General features: G+C 42.0%; 1 protein-coding gene across 1 annotated transcript in view; it reads left to right on the top strand.

Moving 5' to 3' along the window:
* Window positions 1–952: 952 nt before the first annotated feature.
* fbxl16 (F-box and leucine-rich repeat protein 16) overlaps window positions 953–22316 on the top strand; it is a 43101-nt gene continuing 21737 nt past the window's right edge. The window contains exon 1 of the mRNA XM_036590488.1: window positions 953–1310. The gene's annotated coding sequence lies outside the window, so the exon portion shown is untranslated. The remainder of the gene's footprint in view (window positions 1311–22316) is intronic.

Raw genomic sequence — 22316 nt, 5'->3', positions numbered from 1 at the left:
AGCTCCGCTGACCAACAAGGACCACTTTGTAGTTCTACAGTTACAGACTGTAGTCCATCTGTTTCTTCTGTACTTTGTTACCCTGTTCTACAATGGTCAGGACCCCCACACATCCAGTAATATTTTGGTGGTGGCTCATTCTCAGCACTGATGGTGGTGGTGGTGTGTTAGTGTGTGTTACGCTGGTGCGAGTGGATCAGACACAGCAGTGCTGCTGGAGTTTTTAAGCACCTCAGTGTCACTGCTGGACTGCTGTGACCACTGATGAAGGACTAGAGGATGACCAACACAAACTGCGCAGCGACAGATGAGCTGTCGTCTCTGACTTTACGTCTACAAGGTGGACCGACAAGTCTAATAGAGTGGACAGTGAGTGACACTGAGGTGTTTAAAAACTCCAGCAGCACTGCTGTGTCTGATCCACTCGCACCAGCGCAACACACTAACGCACCACCACCTCCATATCAGTGCTGAGAATGACCCACCACCCAAATAATACCTGCTCTGTGGGGGTCCTGACCATTGAAGAACAGGGTGACAAAGTATCAGAGAAACAGATGGACTACAGTCTGTAACTGTAGAACTACAAAGTGCACCTATATAATAAGTGGAGCTGATAAAATGGACAATGAGCGTAGAAACAAGGAGGTGGTCAGAATGTTAGCCAGTTTTGTAGAAAGCAGAAAGGTTGGGGTGAGGGGGGCGGTTATATATATATATATATATATATATATATATATATATATATATATATATATATGCAGTTTCTCACTGCAGAGGTATATCTAGCTCTTATGTAAAAAAGAGCCAATTCAATGCTCAACGGCTCAGAGCAATGCATTATTGATATTGCTGTTCGTATCTCTTTAAATGGGATTGGTCTGTTTTTGTGTGCGTGTGCATGTGAGCGAGCGAGCGAGAGAGAGAGGGGAGAGAGAGAGAGAGAGAGAGAGAGAGAGAGAAAGAGAGAGAGAGGCAGGCAATAAGCTTTGTGTGGAGAACCAGCATGAACACACATTATCCTTTATTTTTAGCCTGCGTTACGTTGCTGCTTTAGCTCCATCCGTCCCTACATGGAGTGACCGCGCTCGCTTCTGCCCCCCTGCTCGGACTCCACGAAGGTTTTTATACCTCTATGGCAACATCTATTCTTCCCTTCGGAGCTGAGACGACGACGGGCAGGGCTGCTGCTGCTGCTGAGACCCTCTGGCTTTTTCATTTTTTTCCCCTCCCAGCGTTGTGGGAAACGTGATCGAGGCAGGGCTGCGGATCCCAGCATGGATTAACGCTCGCACGGACACCACGATCAGGTAAGCACGAGCGATCAGGAGTGGATGGACGAGGTGGGGGGGAGTGGGGGGTGTATGATGGTGTATGTTGATGTGATAGTCTGATGATGCCACCAGCTCCATCATCGGACCTCTAGACAAAAAACAACCAAAAAAAAATAAAAAAAAAGGCCGTGTCCAGCCAGAGGACGAATCGACCCGAAGGAGCGCGCAGCTGGGACGGGACTGTGGAGGAGCAGAGGGTCGGTTTTTGGGGTGTTGTGCATCGTTCATAACCTCTTTGTCTCGCCTGTCAAGCACGCTGATGTTGAGTCGTAATGGCTCAAGGAGGCTCCTGATGACGTCACCCCCCCTTTTTCTGACGCTGGAGCCGAAGAGGAACGGTACGGATGCGGTCACCATGTTGTGATGGTCCAGTGTGAGAGGAAGGGTCCAGTTTAGATCGCCTGAGACTCTGGACTGGAGTGGTTCTCAGCTTGAATGAATGCAGTCCTGATAGAAAAAAACAGTGAAACCAGCCTATGTTGTGTTTTCTGGTCAGCAGCGATGGAAGTTGTTAGGCTGGTCACCAGCAAAACCAGTGTATGTTGTGTTTTGGATGCTGGGATGCTGGTCAGCAGCAATTGAGGTTATTAGGCTGGTCACTGGCAAAACCATCATATGTTGTGTTTTATGGTCAGCAGCAATGGAGGTTATTAGGCTGGTCACCAGCAAAACCAGAGTATGTTGATGTTTTGGATGCTGGTATGCTGGTCAGCAGCGTTGGTGGTTGTTAGCCTGGTCACCGGCAAAACCAGCGTATGTTGTGTTTTCTGGTCAGCAGCAATGAAGTTTATTAGGCTGGTCACCAGTAAAACCAGCATATGTTGATGTTTTGGATGCTGGTATGCTGGTCAGCAGCAATGGAGGTCGTTAGGCTGGTCACCAGCAGAATCAGTGTATGTTGTGTATTCTGGTCAGCAGCAATGGAGGTTGTTAGGCTGGTCACCAGCAATATGTTGTGTTTTGGATGCTGGTATGCTGGTCAACCAGCATGGCTGCGCTGGGTGCACCACACCAGTGTAAACCAGCATAGAATGCTGTTTTTTTTCAACAGGACGACCAGTGTAACAGTGGGATGAGTCTCTGGATAGGTATGTGGTGGGCCGGAGACGTTCAGTATGAATGAATGCAGACCTCATTTTTTGTGGTGGGATGAGTCTTCGGATTGGTATGGCATTGTGGGGTGGGATTTTTTTCAGCGTGAATGAATGCAGACCACGTTTAGAGTGTGTAACGACGGGACGAGACTGTGGACTGATGTGTTGGGACGTGGGGTTTTCACATTAACAGGCTGCGGGACGGTGCGATGACTCCATGGTGTGGCCTTAAAGTAGATTTTCTTGACAGATCAGTGTAGGAAGGGTTGCTTTGTAGCGCTGAATGTGAGATGAAGCACTCCAGCTACACACTGAATGGTCAGTGTTTACCAGCATGGTAGTGTACAACAGTTATTGTAGGCCTTCAAATCAATGCCAGTCTAGTAGGCTTAATCTAGGGTTCTATTCTGGGCTGTAGTAGTTTCCTTGAAGCCTTCAAGCTCCACTAAAAAAAAGCACACAGCAAAGGATGAAGATGGCTTTACTCAGCCTCATGTTTGGGGTCAATAGGATGTCTATGGTCCTGTTGTGAAGTTTATTTCTCCCTTTAAACTGTAAGCGCCCGCATTTCAACTGTGTAACTTACATACATTGCTGTGTTATTAGTTATAGAAGAAGTGGAAGTAGTTACTGAATAGTAGGTCTTAAGATTTACTGCATATTTAACTTTCATTAAAATGATTCCTGTACTGCAGTGCTAAACTGTATTAGAGCTAGGCCATAAATGCAAATACCTGGTAAAGTCAGCTAGCGCCCCTACGGGACTCTAGTAGTACTTTAGCTCTAAGTTGACGCCACATGGCCATTTTTTGGCCCTTTTAGACTACATGCAGACACTTGAAGCTTGTGGTATTCTGTGTTTATCCCCTGTTTAAGTTTAGGTTTGTTATGAACATGAGTGTATAATTTACCTTATAGCGCTTTTACAGAGACTCCTTTAGGAAAGAATCCAGGCACAGAGCTGCTGCTGTTCCATTTCTAACTACATACTTAAAGAAGATGGTTCCTCCAGTGTACTTAAGTAAAGAAAATGGTTTTATGTTGAATCATTAACACCTAAAAACAACGCTTTTTATGAATAAAGGGTTCTTTGTATCGTGAAAGGGTTCACATCGATGGAGAATGTGTATTATATGGTTCTATATAAAACCTTTTTGAAAAGGGTTCTATATACCACCAAAAAGGGTTCTTTTATCGTTACAGCCTTGACATTGTAACAAAAGAAGAGCCCTTTTTGGTGCTGTTTAGAACCCCTTTCAAAAAGGTTCTGTTTAGAACTATCTACAGCACCTTCTCCATCAATCTGAAGAACCATTTCACCATGCAGTGAATCATTTAAGCATGCAAACGGTTCTTTGAGTGTTCATGGTTCTATATAGCACCAGCAGGGTTCTTCTACTGTTACAAGCTTGACAAGTAACAATAGCAGAACCCTTTTTGGTGCTATGTAGAACAACAAACACGTTCTCCATTAATCTGAAGAACGCTTTCACCATGCAAAGAACCCTTTAATCATGCAAATGATTCTTTGAGTGTTCATGGATCAGACTGTGGTCCATCTGTTTCTCTGCATACTTTGTTAGCCCCCTTTTACCCTGTTCTTCAGTGGTCAGGACCCCCATGGACCCTCACAGAGCAGGTACTATTTGGGTGGTGGGTCATTGTCATCACTGCATTAACACTGATGTGGTGGTGGTGTGTTAGTGTATGTTGCGCTGGTCTGAGTGGATCAGACACAGCAGTGCTGCTGGAGTTTTTAAACACCTCAGTGTCACTGCTGGACTGAGAACAGTCCACCAACCAAAAATATCCAGCCAACAGGGCCTGTGACCACTGATGAAGCACTAGAGGATGACCTTTACTAAAGAACCCATAACCATCATTTTGAAGAGTGTCCTATACTGTACTATAATGCATTGGTCAGGGTACCACTCTTGTTCGCAGTTACCTATCTAGAACTTCCAGAAGGCCTAGAGTGATGTATTTTCTCACAAAACTTTTTTTCCCATTCATTGGAAATCGAGATTGTTTGATTTCACTGTCAGTTCCAAGTTATGTTAGTGGTTAACCTGATATATCAGGCCTTCAGTTCAGCTCCTGAAGTCCTGACCAATGGGAGAGCTCGCCTGGCTGTATCTACCTGGATACCACAGAGAAAGTAAATCCTGATTGGATCATTTTCTGTCAGGCGTTTCAAGAATCTAACCCTTTTATTTCCAACCAAAACTGAAAAATGAAATAAGGCCATTACTACAAATACTTGCAGAGTTTAAATACAGCAAACCTGCTGATTATATTAAATAAAAATACGTATATTCATGTGTTTATTTCACAGAAATCATCAGGTCTTCTCTGATGGCCTAGAAGGCCCTGAGGGTCCTTACTTGTGTGCTGAACTAGCCTCCTGAGTGATCAATGATATCACAATGTCTTTCTTGGTCTGAGAAATACAGCGATGATGTGTGATAAATGGGTTAGGCTATTTATTCAATGCTTGACTCATCCAGTTCCGCAGGCAGCCTAAACCTTTGTCCCCCACCACCATTTTGTTCTCCAGTAGAGTACCGGTTTGATCCGATAACACAGGCGAAAGTGAGGATGATGCCGAGGCCCACGCATTGTGCATTGATGCACACTCTCTTCCCCTACGGAGAGAGTGTCCATTACACTTCTCCACTAGCCACCCCCTCCCTTTCTTTGCGGTGGCTTATTTAAAAGTCTGTCCCTTTAGTCAGCCTGCCGCCTGGCAGTCCCGGGAGAGCGTACCCTGATTTCTTCATTCATTTCCCTCGCAGAAAAACCTCTCAATGCCAGGCCCAGCTCAAGCTCAGTCAGGCTTCTTGCAAGATAAATTTAGATGCTGCTTTGGCACCCAGCTCATGCCTTATTTATCACCTTTGTCTTTATGCTGCCGCTGCCTAACATAAGCAGTGTAAGCTGCCATCTCGAGAAACCTACCAACATTAATTCAGGATTTAGCGGATCTCTACAATTTGAGGAAAGTCTTTTGTTTAGCTTCCGACTCAGGAGGGATGAGTACACTTAGAATAGTGATATCCTTTATTTGCTATTTGGCATTGTTTACGAACAAAACTTTTCGTAGCTTTTCCCACAAGAGTAAGGTTTAGTAGACTAAACTTCATCCTGAACTTCCAAGGCCCTGTCCCATTTCTTATATTTACCCCTACCTTTGTCACCTTGCCCCTTGGAACTGAGTTACAAGGGTCAGTGATTGAAACCTTCCCTCTGAAATGGGACCCTCAAATAAAAAGAGCATCACTTCATTAACAGCTACCAGCGCTGCTCTGTTGGCGACCCTGCCAGTCTGCAGTGACAGCAGAGGAGGGTAAAGTTCAGCTCCTCACTGCTGGGCTTTAGTTACATTTAGGGCATCATATGATCTTCAAAGAGAGGGGCAATTATTTATTATCACCCCCCCTATTTCTTCAGTGATATGAAGCTGAAGTCAGATATTCGCCAGATTCTTGTTCGAATTTTCCCGTTCCACCTTAAATGGAGCAGCAGTTACATTCTGGCACCTCAGGCGTCAGAACTGCTGCGCCATTTAAGGTGGAACGAGAAATTTAGCTAGCTAGCTACCAAGACATCAGCATACGACTAGTGATTTTTTATGCCTGTTATGAAGAAAAGGACCATAATACATTAAAACAACATTAAACTAAAATAATACAATGCTTATCGTAATTTTTTAACTGAGAAAATTCTCACATTTGTGTGTTTTTTTGGTCGCTTGTGCTGCCATCTTGCCACTTTTTCTTTTTTTCTCATAACTCTCTGTTTGGAGTCTCTAAAAAAAACACCATTTGGAGGGCCAAGTAGCCCTAACACTACACCCTACCCCTCTATCTCAACATACATCAGGACACCCTACCCCTAGATGTGAACGCGCACAATGGAGGGGCAGGGCTGAGTGGTGAAATGGGATTGGGCCCAAGACTTCGGTTCAAATTCCAAGCAAACTCTCAGAAGCCGCCTTCTACTCGGAAAACAAGACTACGCTTTGTAGAACGATTTGTCCAAAATCACATAGCTCATGCCTGCTCCAAGGAGCCTCCTCTATCCCATGCTTCCCTGTGCACTATCCTCCCTTCCCCCCACGCTGTGGCAAGTGGTGCACATCTGTCCGTGGCAGCGGCACCGGGACTCCATTCTCCCCCTTGTTTGTTGTCATAGCGCCGTGCTTCGTCAGTAAATCCAGCTAACGCAGGCTAAGTAGGCCGGCCCTGTAGGCGGGATAAAAGGGATTGGGAAGTGGCAGAGGGGTGAGGGGAGAGGGCTTTTTTGCCGGGGCCATGCCTGCATCTCCTTCCCCCCTCTGGGCAAATGGCCTGTCAGCCGCTCCAGGAACATTTCATTAATGCTGTTTAGGCTTCATCGCTGGTGCATGCGAGTCAGCCTGTTTTTTTTGTTTGTTTGTTTGTTTTTTTAAACACACATTGAGATAACACGATCAATCACAGCACATTTGCATTCCAAAAGCCTTTCGGGCAGAGCTTTGCACTCCCTGATATGCATGGCATTGTATTCAAATACAAGACGAATTGAAAAGCAAAATAAAACTCTTTTGTTCAGGCTGATTAGCAAGCAGCCACTACGAATGCTCTGGAAAGTAGTTTCACTGTCACAGCAATAGCACACATGGGCACAGTGCCATCTGAATACCTTACTAGAGATAGATTTGTCCCAGTAGGAGAAGGTGCTGAGAAAGACTGGAGATCCTGGAGAAGCGCAGAGCGCATTAGGAATCATATTAAGGATACAATAGACTTGGCTAACTGGGCTTTTCGAAGAAGGTCCCTTCCCAATGTGGATGTCTTGGCTGTAAGGACCCTGGGATGGCTGTGGTTTGCTCACAGGGCTGGACAGCATCAAGGAAAATGTCAGGACATTTCGTATGAAAATCTGATGTAGGCAATATATGGATTTCAAACAAATGACATATATCAGCCTATATTAATTTCTCTTAAATTCAACTTACATGAGTCACGTATGGACATACACTGATCAGGCCCAACATTATGACCACCTCCTTGTTTCTACGCTCATTGTCCATTTTATCAGCTCCACTTACTATATAGGTGCACTTTGTAGTTCTACAGTTACAGACTGTAGTGCATCTGTTTCTCTGATACTTTGTTAGCCCCCTTTTACCCTGTTCTTCAGTGGTCAGGACCCCCATGGACCCTCACAGAGCAGGTACTATTTGGGTGGTGGATCATTCTCAGCACTGCAGTAACACTGACGTGGTGGTGGTGTGTTAGTGTGTGTTGTGCTGGTCTGAGTGGATCAGACACAGCAGTGCTGCTGGAGTTTTTAAAAACCTCAGTGTCACTGCTGGACTGAGAATAGTCCACCAACCAAAAATATCCAGCCAACAGCGTCCTGTGGGCAGCGTCCTGTGACCACTGATGAAGGACTAGAGGATGACCAACACAAACTGTGCAGCAGCAGATGAGCTATCGTCTCTGACTTTACATCTACAAGGTGGACTGACAAGGTAGGAGTGTCTAATAGAGTGGACAGTGAGTGGGCACAGTGTTTAAAAACTCCAGCAGCACTGCTGTGTCTGATCTACTCGTACCAGCACAACACACACTAACACACCACCACCACGTCAGTGTTACTGCAGCGTTGAGAATGATCCACCAATGAAAATTGTTCTGTATAGCACCAAAAGGGTTCTTTTATTGACAAGATGTAACAATATCAGAACCCTTTTTGGTACTTCATGAAACCGTATACAACACATTCTCCATCAGTCTGAAGAACCATTTCACCATGCAAAGAATCATGTAAGCATGCAGATAAATAGAACCACTGTCTTTACTAGAGAACCCTTAAAGTACTATCCTTTTAAAGAATGTATACATGACAGTGAAGACCTGGAGGGAGGATGTTTGATAGGAGGTGGCTCAGATAGTTCAATCAGAAAGGCAAAATTTTAATCATATAAATCACACGTGTCAGGCTCCAGTCCTTGTGGGCCAAAACATTGCAGACTTCAGCTCACTGCCTCATTAAACACACCTGATTCAGCTCATCAGCGAGGCCTTCGTGAACTGAATGGAGAGTGTTAGTTGAGGGTGAACGCTAAACACAGCAGCACTTTGGCCTGGAAGGTCCCCAGTTTGACTTGCCTGATATAGACTTTGGGCAAGCTAGCTTGTTAGCTCGTGTGGAAGTCTACAGTTGTAATCTGGGGTATCATTAAGTAAAATAAGACCTAGCAAGTCAGATTTTTCAAAATACCATATTGCAGGAGGTTCATATTGAGCACTTGTAAAATTACATAATAAACTTTATGCTCACTTAAACAATTTACAGTTTACTGCATTGTTCTGTGATGATTTACAAGTGAAATAAATCACCTTGAAATCAGATGAATCTTTTTGAATCACGCTGTACATTCCAGTATATTTAAATTACGGTAGTGTTTTCGATATATTGGATGGTATGTATCAATATATCGCTGTTGTCGGAAGAAAACCTTGTATCTCCATTTTTGGAGTTTTTCAGTTTTTCACATAATTTGAAAAGACCTGTTGCTCTTTACATTGTGTGTAATTTTCACGATGAATGGACCAAAAGAAACGACCCAAAATGGCTCGGAAAAAAGTCTGGTTCCATTGACTTACATTAAAAGTAAAGTAGGTTTTTTCCTTCTCCTGTAAAGTTACCATTTTGGAGATAGAAGGTTTTCCTCCGACAACAGCAATACGCATATTGCAGCTAGAGGTGACATGATATCACTTTTCCCAATACGATATTAAAACGTTGAATATCGGAGGATACTGATACTGATACGATATTTCTTCTTTAAAAATTATTCACATTCATTCTTTTATTCTTTTTATGATGTTAAGAATTTATCTGCTTTATTTTTGACCAAAATGTTTATTGGATCATGTGAAGGCCTTGAAAGAACAAAGAACACCTGATGCTCACAGCATGCGATAAAACGTTCAGTGATTGGTTATTGGCTCATTTTCATATTGCATGCTGAGATATCAGTATCGCGAGGGCTGTTATAATAACGTTCTATTAACAATAAATTGTGCAGTCCTAATGTTGGACACTTAGTAGCCTGTGATGGAAAATAACATTCATATAGATGAATTGAAGGCCAGATATTGTGTGCAGGGGCAGTAGTTAGGCCTTGACAGGGGTGGAGGGGCACATTAGGAGACACTGGATGAGCAACCGTACCTCTGGCAGCCAAAATAGCTAATGGAGGTAACGGAAATTGTCATATGAGGACAGCGCAGTTTTAGGGCTTTAGAGTACTCTACCAGAAGGCTGTGTGCACTGGACAACCTTTATAGTGGCTGTGCTTTGTGCTCATCCCAGGACCTCATGTCAACTCACCTCCTTTTAGCTCTTGTTTCTGGCTTTTTGTGTCGTGGAAGAAAGAAATGCAATTTTGAGGACACAGCATGCCAACGTAGCCACTTCCACTTCATCCACTGAGCCTATACCACCCCTTTGACATCCGCCAGTCAGCCATAACTTGTTTCTACACTAATTGTCCATTTTATCAGCTCCACTTACTATATAGGTGCACTTTGTAGTTCTACAGTTACAGACTGTAGTCCATCTGTTTCTCTGATACTTTGTTACCCTTTTCTTCAGTGGTCAGGACCCCCATGGACCCTCACAGAGCAGGTATTATTTGGGTGGTGGGTCATTCTCAGCACTGACGTGGTGGTGGTATGTTAGTGTGTGTTGTGCTAGTCTGAGTGGATCAGACACAGCAGTGCTGCTGGAGTTTTTAAACACCTCATTGTCGCTGCTGGACCGAACCAGAAACATCCAGCTGACCGTGTCCTGTGGGCAGCGTCCTGTGACCACTGATGAAAGACTAGAGGATGACCAACACAAACTGTGCAGCAGCAGATGAGCTATCGTCTCTGACTTTACATCTACAAGGTGGACTGACAAGGTAGGAGTGTCTAACAGAGTGGACAGTGAGTGGACACAGTGTTTAAAAACTCCAGCAGCACTGCTGTGTCTGATCCACTCGTACCAGCTCAACACACACTAACACACCACCACCACGTCAGTGTTACTGCAGTGCTGAGAATGATCCACCACCCAAATAGTACCTGCTCTGTGAGGGTCCTGGCTATGGAAGAACAGGGGGGCAAAGTATGCAGAGAAACAGATGGACTACAGTCTGTAACTGTAGAACTACAAAGTGAAACTATATGGTCAGTGGAGCTGATTAAATGGACAATGAGTGTAGAAACAAGGTGTTTTTAATGTTGTGACTGATCGGTGTAGTTTCATAATGAAACTGTGTGCTGGTCCGTATTCCTGACATATGCTGTTGCATTGGGCTGCAACTGACCATTATTTGTGAGATCGGACCGTGCCTTTAACATATGGCAGTAGTAAGTGATCCTTATTAGTCCCACAAAGGGGGAAAGTTCAGCTCCGCATTTAACCCATCCGTGCAGTGAAACATCACACACACACTAGGGGGCAGTGAGCACGCTTGCTTGGAGCAGTGGGCAGCCCTATCCACGGCACCCTGTGAGCAGTTGGGGGTTAGGTGCCTTGCACAAGGGCATTTCAGTCACATCGACGCAGGGGATCGAACCGGCGACCTTCCGGCAACAAGGCTGGTTCCCTAACCTCCAGCCCATGACTGCCCAAGACCTAGAGCCCCTGTGATGCTCTCTGGCCCCACCCACAGTGGGTGGAGAATGAAGCTGGGTAAATTTGGGCTGGCCCACTTGCCCCTCCCCCACAAGTAGGGTCAGGTGTGCCTACAGAGGAGCACACCTCTGGCCATGCCCAAAGAGGGCAGGGCTTAAGGCATGCCAGCGGTATGCTTACCCAAATTTTCAAACCTGAAAATCTGGGCAGCACCAAACCCCACCACACCGGGAAGAGATCGGGCCCAAATTTATATGAAGGTAGTATGAGGGTAGACTGAGTTCTGGGCAGCTTCCGTCTGGAATTGGAAGGCCGGACCCCCACCTTAATTTGGGTACGTCCATATAGACTGAGGGGTGGGGTGGTGGGGCTTGTGAAGACTTCATCATGTAATGGAAGGTAGTGATGGGAATTTATATAGCATTTGGAAGGAGAAGTGGTTTCAGGCGTGGTCCTCCTCCCAGATTTATGCTCCATTTAGTTTTAATCGTTTTTAATCGAACTAGCAGAGGACAGATGTTTGTGCATTATCAGTGTGCTGCTGTGAAACTCCGTCTCCACTCTGCATTGTGCGCCACGCCGCTACTTTTTCATGACTGAAAGACTCCCACAACTTGGGTGTTCCAGGCCAGTTTGAGGCGCAAATCGGATGCATTCTTGCGTGTTATGTAAAAATCTGGCGCACATGCTTAAACACACAGTTTATGGGAAAAAAACGCAAAATGTGCATGCTTGCAAAATCTGGGGGGGGGTTCATATTCCACTCGATTTGCTAAAAAGCTCACCGTGGTCAGTTTGGCATTGCTTTTCCCTGATCTTTTTCAAACCAGGCATAAATTTGTGTTACGGTCTCAAAGATCTGTTACTGACAGACATCTCTCAATAACAGCAGCAGACACAGCAGCTAGACGGAGCCACGAGCCACTAACACATGCTGAAATAATGTTTACCATCAGAATAGCACTGTTTAAACTCTCAGAACCAGACGTACATGTGAGGTGAGAAGACGTGGTGCAAAATATGCAGCCACAATATGTGTTCACAGTCCATTTTATCATTTCACATATTTTCATAGCCAAAGTGAAATAACACCTCTGTGGAACATTTAAGTGAGAAAGAGCTTCATTCTTCATTTGCTTTATCTCTTCATCACTGAACTTCCTTCTTTTTTTTAACTTAAACTAATATTTGTTCAAGTATTAGTTCATTCAAGTCAAACTACATCTGAACATCTCACCCCTTCCCCAAACTTCCCGCCATCTCATAACATAAAACATCAGCTCAGAACGGCATTGTTGGTCATTCTCCACTTGGAGGGGAAACCACGTTACAAAGGTCTCAGGGCTTAAAATGATGCCCAAAATATTATGAACAGCTCCAGAAGTCGGTATGTACATTTACACAGTCGACCTAAGATTAAATAACACTTTTCTCTTATGATTCTCTGATTTTTCTTTATTTATTCTGTTTCATAGTCGCTCTGCATCTGTAAAACAGCTCGTCACAAAACCAGTTTTCAACCATTTTTAATATAAAACAATAATTTTAAGGAGTTTAACTTAGAAATTTGTATAAAACAGATTCATGTTTAATTTTATATCATTAACGTTATACTACATTTAAAAAATATGTATTTTAAAAAATCGTTTGTCAGAGAGATTTTGGTCACTGCTGTGATCAGGACTCTTATTCTACATTTTAACACAGCATTTTCAGCTCTATTAAACTGCTTCTTTGGGTCGAGGCTCATCAGAGAGGAAGCATCTCAGCATGAGAAGGCGAGTCACACTCGCTCACTATATTTCATTAATTTATTAATACATTTGTTTATCAGGCAGCTCATAACTTCTGTGTGTCACTGGTGTTGTGTGCTTTAATGGTTGGGTAATTAAAATGTTGTCAAAATAATGTCATATTATCATTTTTATTACTGATTTTAAATATTCACACAAGGTCACCTGACCACCAATGAGTCAGCCAGTTTACTAAATCCTCAGTTTTAACCAGAATGTCACTGGAGTCACCATCACTGGTGTTACACCACATTCATACAACACCAGTGACTGTAAAATATGTTTGGAATTCAGCTCCTTTCTGCATATATGATAATAGGAGATGTTAATGGACATATTAAGATTTAGTTTTGGGATGAAAGAAATAGATTTTTTTAAAGATATAGTAAAAATAAGTATCCAACTAAATTCTCACTCCAAATGGATGATGACCCACAATTGTCCCATACTTTACAGATGCAGTGAAACATAGTGTGATTCACTTTTAAATAAAAATTAATAGAAAAAAAAATAAAATAGAAAAACATTAACAACAATAATAATGCTGATAATTATAGAGTAAATAAATTAAAAAATAAATACATTTATGTAATCAACATATTTACAGATGGAACGTCAAGGTGCTGTCTCAATATCTACTTCCTCCAAAACACACACCATCATTGCCATCTTTCAAAGTTCTGAACTTTTTTAATAGTGCAACAGAACAGTAGAAGCCATATCGCCCCCTACACTTCCTGTAGTGTGTTACAGTCTGTCAGAGTGACTGTGTGGATCATATGAACATTATAGAGGCTTTTTAAATGAAACAGTAGAAACCATATCGCCCCCTACACTTCCTGTAGTGTATTACAGTCTGTCAGAGTGACTGTGTGGATCATGTGAACATTATGGAGGCTTTTTAAATGAAACAGTAGAAACCATATCGCCCCCTACACTTCCTGTAGTGTATTACAGTCTGTCAGAGTGACTGTGTGGATCTTATGAACATTATAGAGCTTTTTAAATGAAACAGTAGAAGCCATATCGCCCCCTACACTTCCTGTAGTGTATTACAGTCTGTCAGAGTGACTGTGTGGATCATATGAACATTATAGAGGCTTTTTAAATGTAAGTGTACATTGTCATTGCAGTGCTACTTTGGAACTGCTTTTCTATCAGTGATCTCCATCAGTGATGTCCAACTGTGTGATGGCATTAGCATTAATGTCTTAGCTTCTCCACCCTTTTTCTCTGTTCATTTAACCATAGAATCTGCTGCACCTACACCATGCATGAGAGATCATTTGCTGGGTTTCAAGCTCGAGAGGTTTACCGTGCCCTCCTGTGTGGTCACTATGTTTAGAAACCAGGAATAATGTTCAGAAACAGCTAAAAATAGTGCTAGCGTGTAGACGCCCTTCTACCACTCCACATTATATCACATCAATCTCTGAGCTTTCAGCTGAAGACGGCCTTAAGAATAGTCGTTCTGTGCTTGCGGGCAGGGAAATAGCCTACATCAGGGTTTCTTTAAACCTGGCTATGCCTCACTGTGGCCAGCGCAGTTAGAATGTCCACTTTAATACCCAAATTTATTACGTTCTCACTGAGAAAAAGTCATTTGCTGCTTAAAAGGAAATCTTATTTGGTCATTTCCCTGAAAGGAGTGTTTATGTAACTGACCTTATTTCTTGATTTTGGCAAGATTTTCATAGATTTGAACTGGGTACCTTTCTTCCACCATTCTGTCTCATTCTGCAGATTAAATTTGCTTTCAGTTACATTAGAAAGGTTGATGTTCTTTGTGATAGTAGTATTTTTATGGGTTTCTGGTTGTTTGAAGGCATTTCTTGGTTCCCAGTCTTGTGCTGTCAGCCCTGATCTTCAACCAAAAGATTATCTTTTGTTGATTTTCATCTTCCCCTTTTGACAGGGTCTCCCAGGACTCTACATCTGACTGCTTTCAGCTTACTTGTACTCATATGCGGCCTAAACAGTGTTAACAGGGTTTGCGCAATGTACCATTTTTAATTATTACTGTTTTGCTGGCCTTTGCAAAACTGATATTCAATATGCAAATCAACCCGCAGTAGTTTTTACAGTGTACTGTGAGCATCCTGACCAATCACATTCCAGATAAGTGTGTCTGCAGGTGTTTTGGTGAATCAAGGTGTTGTGTAATCTATCAGAAATGCATCATCAAAATAATGTAAATCTGTAATCATGTAACATCACTGAGTCATACTTGAAGAAATGGTACCACTTTTGAATATGAATGGTTTAAAATTAGTTTATTAATGGCTATTACTTAGGTCATAAACACGTTCAAAGTCATTAATAAGTAGTTATAGCACATTAATAAACAGGTGAGCTATTATATCTGATATAGGAATATGTGAGGAAGCTGATAGTTTAATGCTGACTGACGGAGAAGAGAAAGGAAAATCAGTAAAGATCAAAATCTGAGGTTTAACTGTATAAATAAAGGTGGGTTCACTATTAGGCAAACAGCAGGTCACTGTTGCCTATTAGACTATTCTTATGAATGGTTTAAAATTAGTTTATTAATAAGGTCATAAACACCTTATAATCATTAATAAGTGGTGATAACATAAATAAAAAGGACTGTAGTTTGCCTAATAGTGAACCCACATTTGTTTTTACTGTCAAAGGTGACATTTACTGATCTTACTCCATCAGTCGGCGTTAAACTGTCGGCTTCATCACAGATTCATATTCATCAGATATGATAGCTCACCTTTTCATTAATGTGTTATAACTGCTTATTAATGATTATAAGGTGTTTATGGCCTTATTAGTAAATAAATAATCATTTTAAACCATTCATAAGAACAGTCTAATGGGCAACAGTGACCTGCTGTGTGCCTAATAGTGAACCCACGTTGATTTATACTGTTCAACCTCAGATTTCAATCTTTACTGATTTTCCTTTCTCGTCTCCATCCATCAGCTTCCTCACATATTCCTATATCAGATATAATAGCTCACCTTTTTATTAATGTGCTATAAACAGTTTAAGTGTTTATGACCTAAGTAACAACCTTTAATAAACTCATTTTCAACTATTCATAAACCCTTTATAAGGGTAGCCTTATTCTACAGTGGTATCGAAGTAACCATATAACTGAAGTTTGGGAGGAGGACCATGTCTGAAGCCCCTCCTACCATCGAATATCCTACAACTTCAGTCGTACAGTCTTTTCTCATACTGCAACCATGTTGGCATGGCCTATCGCAATATGTAGCAGTATAATTGTAATGCTAGTTGCCTGTTTTGTCTATATTGCAGAGCTCTTGTGTTAAAAGTGCACCAGGAAACTCTCTTTAAGCAGGGTGGTTATTCCTGGTGACCCTGTTCTGGCTAGTGTCATCTAAACGGCTTAAAGCAGTGCCAAGCTCAAGTCTCAGTGTGTGGCACTTTTTATTTGGAAAAGTCGAAAGCTGGTTGCATGCAGACAGAATTTATATGCTCTTAAACACACTCTCAGTTATTTACGAGGTGCTTTTCTTGTCCTTGGTGTAACCGGCCTCTCTCCTGGGGACCCATTTGGGTGGCGGAGTTGCCCTTTTTTCATTCTGCCCCCCACAAACACACTATTCACTGCCACTATTTCGTATGCCCCTCTTTGGCCTTATCCCATTTCACCCCTCGCCCCTACCGCTTAGCCCTACCCCTCCATTATTTGTGTTCACTCCTAGGTGTAGGGTGTCCTGATTCTTGTTGAGATTGAGGGGTAGGAAACCCACAAATGTGAGTATTTTCTCTGTTAAAAAATTACAGTAATGTTTGTATTATTTTAGTTTAATGTCGTTTCAGTGTATTGTGGTCCTTTTCTTCGTAACAAACGTAAAAATATGCCTGTAGTGCTGATGTCTCAGTGGCTAGCTATCTAAATTTCCTGTTCCACCTTAAATGGTGTAGCAGTTACATTCAGGCACCTCAGGAAGCTGGCGAATAGCTGACTTTAGTTTCATATCACTGAAGAAATAGGGGGGTGATAATAAATAATTGACTCCCTCTTTGAAGGCATATGATGCCCTAAATGTAACTAAAGCCCAGCAGTGAGGAGCTGAACTTTACCCTCCTCTGCTGTCACTGCAGACTGGCAGGGTCGCCTACAGAGCAGCGCTGGTAGCTGTTAATGAAGTGATGCTCTTTTTATTTGAGGGTCCCATTTTGTAGAAAAGATTTCAACAACTGACCCTTGTGACTCAGCTCCAAGGGGCAAGGTGACACCCGAAAACAAAGGGTAGGGGTAAACATAAGAAATGGGACTGGGCCTTTATATCACTTTACATCCCTTGACATCTGCACTGATCTCCTCAATTGCAGAGTGATTGATGAGGATTTTCTGATCTGAAATATGAAGTATTTGTTTCTCAATATTTCTATAATATTTTGTTAACTTAAAAACAATATTACAGGTATAGGGACATCTGTAGGTTTGTTGTTCTGTGAAAGCAGTGTGCAGAGGTGTAAGTGTGTTATACTGTTACAGGAATATGTGTAGGTGTGTCATATTGTTACATAAATACAGTCTTTTCTGAAAGTATTGGAACTGCAAGGCCAGTTCTTTTGTTTTTTGCTATGCACTGAAGCATTTGGGGTTAAGATCAAAGATGAATATGAAATTATAGATCAGAATTTCAGCATTTATTTCCTGAATTTTACATCTAGATATGTTAAACAACTTAAACAGTGGCAGACCGTTGAATTTTTAGGTGAGCAAAATTATAGGAACAGTAAATTAACGTAAAAAAACACCTAATTTTTTTTTTCTTTTTGGGGAGTTTCACCCCTACGTCTCCTCTTCAGGAGGTGAAATTTGAGTCTAAAACCTCCCACTTTTTTCCCCTGATGAGTTCCTTTGTTATGTTAGCAGTGTGTTTTAAGTCATTGTCTTGCTGCACAATGAAGTTCCTGCTGATTAGATTGGATGCATTTGGAAAATGGTAGACAGAATGTTTCTGTAGACTCCTAAATTAAGTCTACTGCTACCATCATGAGTTATATCAGTGGTAAACATTCGCAAGCCCATTCCAGAAGCAGCCATGTAAGCCGTGGCCATGGAACTACCTCCACCATGCTTGAACGATGCGCTCATGTTTTGTATCATGTGCTGATCCTTTCTTTCTCTGCATTTTTGCATTTCTGTCACTTTGGTAGAGGTTAATCTCGGTTTCGTTTGTCCATAAAACTCTGTTCAAAAACTTTGGTGGCGCATCTCTATATTTCTTTGTGAATTCCACATCTTGTGGTATGGCCTCTATAGTTCTGCTCTCAAAGTCTTCTTCGAAGGTTGGATTGTGATACCTTCACCCCTGACCTGTGGAGGTGGGTGGTAATGTCACTGACTATTATTTTTAGGTTTTTCTTCACAGCTCTCACAGTGTTTCTGTCATCAGCTGCTGTTTTTTCATGGGCAACCTGTTAGATGCCTGCTGGTTACTACAACGTTTTTCCCAGCTTCAAAATGACTTGCTTCTCTCCCATAGACAGCTATCTGTCTTCATGTTAGTTTATCCTTTTTGACAACAAATGCAGTTTTCACAGGTGAAACGGAGGGCTTAAACCAAGAGTCGACATGCAGACTTATACATTTTTTAAACAATCTACAGGGCACACAAGAAACACCTATCGGTGACATATTTCAATATTTTACTGTTACAGGAATAAGTGTAGGTCAATCATACAGTTACAGGAATATGTGTAGGTGTAGATCAGGATCATATTCCTACAAGAATCAGTGTGGGTATCATACTCTTATAGGAATATGTGTAGGCGTGTCATACCGTTACAGGAATATGTATAGGTGTTTCATACCGTTACAGGAATATGTATAGGTGTGTCATACCGTTACAGGAATATGTGTAGGTGTGTCAGACTGTTACAGGAATATGTGTAGGTGTGTCAGACCGTTACAGGAATATGTGTAGGTGTGTCATACCGTTACAGGAATATGTGTAGGTGTGTCAGACTGTTACAGGAATATGTGTAGGTGTGTCAGACCGTTACAGCAATATATATAGGTGTGTCAGACCGTTACAGGAATACGTGTAGGTGTGTCAGACCGTTACAGGAATATATATAGGTGTGTCAGACCATTACAGCAATATATATAGGTGTGTCAGACCGTTACAGGAATACGTGTAGGTGTGTCAGACCATTACAGCAATATATATAGGTGTGTCAGACTGTTACAGGAATACGTGTAGGTGTGTCAGACCATTACAGCAATATATATAGGTGTGTCAGACCGTTACAGGAATACGTGTAGGTGTGTCAGACCATTACAGCAATATATATAGGTGTGTCAGACCGTTACAGGAATACGTGTAGGTGTGTCAGACCGTTACAGGAATATATATATAAGTGTGTCAGACCGTTACAGGAATACGTGTAGGTGTGTCAGACCATTACAGCAATATATATAGGTGTGTCAGACCGTTACAGGAATACGTGTAGGTGTGTCAGACCATTACAGCAATATATATAGGTGTGTCAGACCGTTACAGGAATACGTGTAGGTGTGTCAGACCGTTACAGGAATACGTGTAGGTGTGTCAGACCGTTACAGGAATACGTGTAGGTGTGTCATACTGTTACAGGAACATGTGTAGGTGTGTCAGACTGTTACAGGAGTATGTATAGGTGTGTCAGACTGTTACGGGAATATGTATAGGTGTGTCAGACCGTTACAGGAATATGTGTAGGTGTGTCAGACCGTTACAGGAATACGTGTAGGTGTGTCATACCGTTACAGGAATATGTGTAGGTGTGTCATACTGTTACAGGAACATGTATAGGTGTGTCAGACTGTTACAGGAATATGTGTAGGTGTGTCATACTGTTACGGGAACATGTATAGGTGTGTCAGACTGTTACAGGAATATGTGTAGGTGTGTCATACTGTTACAGGAATATGTGTAGGTGTGTCAGACCGTTACAGGAATATGTATAGGTGTGTCAGACCGTTACAGGAATATGTGTAGGTGTGTCAGACCGTTACAGGAATATGTATAGGCGTGTCAGACTGTTACAGGAATATGTGTAGGTGTGTCAGACCGTTACAGGAATATGTATAGGCGTGTCAGACTGTTACAGGAATATGTATAGGTGTGTCAGACTGTTACAGGAATATGTGTAGGTGTGTCAGACTGTTACAGGAATATATGTAGGTGTGTCAGACTGTTACAGGAATATGTGTAGGTGTGTCATACCGTTACAGGAATATGTATAGGCGTGTCAGACTGTTACAGGAATATGTGTAGGTGTGTCAGACCGTTACAGGAATATGTATAGGCGTGTCAGACTGTTACAGGAATATGTATAGGTGTGTCAGACTGTTACAGGAATATGTATAGGTGTGTCAGACTGTTACAGGAATATGTGTAGGTGTGTCAGACTGTTACAGGAATATATGTAGGTGTGTCAGACTGTTACAGGAATATGTATAGGTGTGTCAGACCATTACAGGAATATGTATAGGTGTGTCATACTGTTACAGGAATATATGTAGGTGTGTCATACTGTTACAGGAATATGTATAGGTGTGTCAGACCATTACAGGAATATGTATAGGTGTGTCATACTGTTACAGGAATATATGTAGGTGTGTCATACTGTTACAGGAATATGTATAGGTGTGTCAGACCATTACAGGAATATGTATAGGTGTGTCATACTGTTACAGGAATATATGTAGGTGTGTCATACTGTTACAGGAATATGTATAGGTGTGTCAGACTGTTACAGGAATATGTGTAGGTGTGTCAGACCGTTACAGGAATATGTATAGGTGTGTCAGACTGTTACAGGAGTATGTATAGGTGTGTCAGACTGTTACAGGAATATGTATAGGTGTGTCAGACTGTTACAGGAATATGTATAGGTGTGTCAGACTGTTACAGGAATATGTGTAGGTGTGTCAGACTGTTACAGGAATATGTATAGGTGTGTCAGACCGTTACAGGAGTATGTATAGGTGTGTCAGACTGTTACAGGAATATGTATAGGTGTGTCAGACTGTTACAGGAATATGTGTAGGTGTGTCAGACTGTTACAGGAATATGTGTAGGTGTGTCAGACTGTTACAGGAATATGTATAGGTGTGTCAGACTGTTACAGGAATATGTGTAGGTGTGTCAGACTGTTACAGGAATATGTGTAGGTGTGTCAGACTGTTACAGGAATATGTATAGGTGTGTCAGACTGTTACAGGAATATGTGTAGGTGTGTCATACTGTTACAGGAACATATGTAGGTGTGTCAGACTGTTACAGGAATATGTATAGGTGTGTCATACTGTTACAGGAATATGTGTAGGTGTGTCAGACTGTTACAGGAATATGTGTAGGCGTGTCAGACTGTTACAGGAATATGTGTAGGTGTGTCAGACTGTTACAGGAATATATGTAGGTGTGTCATACTGTTACAGGAATATATGTAGGTGTGTCATACTGTTACAGGAATATGTGTAGGTGTGTCAGACCGTTACAGGAATATGTATAGGTGTGTCATACTGTTACAGGAATATATGTAGGTGTGTCATACTGTTACAGGAATATATGTAGGTGTGTCAGACTGTTACAGGAATATGTATAGGTGTGTCAGACTGTTACAGGAGTATGTATAGGTGTGCCATACTGTTACAGGAATATGTATAGGTGTGTCATACTGTTACAGGAATATATGTAGGTGTGTCATACTGTTACAGGAATATATGTAGGTGTGTCATACTGTTACAGGAATATGTGTAGGTGTGTCATACTGTTACAGGAATATGTATAGGTGTGTCAGACTGTTACAGGAATATGTATAGGTGTGTCAGACTGTTACAGGAGTATGTATAGGTGTGTCAGACGGTTACAGGAATATGTATAGGTGTGTCAGACGGTTACAGGAATATGTATAGGTGTGTCAGACTGTTACAGGAATATGTGTAGGTGTGTCAGACTGTTGCAGGAATATATGTAGGTGTGTCAGACTGTTACAGGGACATGTGTAGGCGTGTCAGACTGTTACAGGAATATGTATAGGTGTGTCAGACTGTTACAGGAATATGTATAGGTTTGTCAGACCATTACAGGAATATGTATAGGTGTGTCAGACTGTTACAGGAATATGTATAGGCGTGTCAGACTGTTACAAGAATATGTATAGGTGTGTCAGACCATTACAGGAATATGTATAGGTGTGTCAGACTGTTACAGGAATATGTATAGGTGTGTCAGACTGTTACAAGAATATGTATAGGTGTGTCAGACTGTTACAGGAATATGTATAGGCGTGTCAGACTGTTACAGGAATATGTATAGGTGTGTCATACTGTTACAGGAATATGTATAGGTGTGTCAGACTGTTACAGGAATATGCATTATGTCATAGCATTACCTTTATATGTGTATTGTGC

This window comes from Colossoma macropomum, unplaced genomic scaffold (genome assembly GCF_904425465.1).
Source record: "Colossoma macropomum unplaced genomic scaffold, Colossoma_macropomum, whole genome shotgun sequence".
In the NCBI taxonomy this organism is placed as follows: domain Eukaryota; kingdom Metazoa; phylum Chordata; class Actinopteri; order Characiformes; family Serrasalmidae; genus Colossoma; species Colossoma macropomum.
The sequence above is the reverse complement of the archived record's forward strand: the minus strand, read 5'-3'. Positions and strand labels throughout refer to the sequence as shown.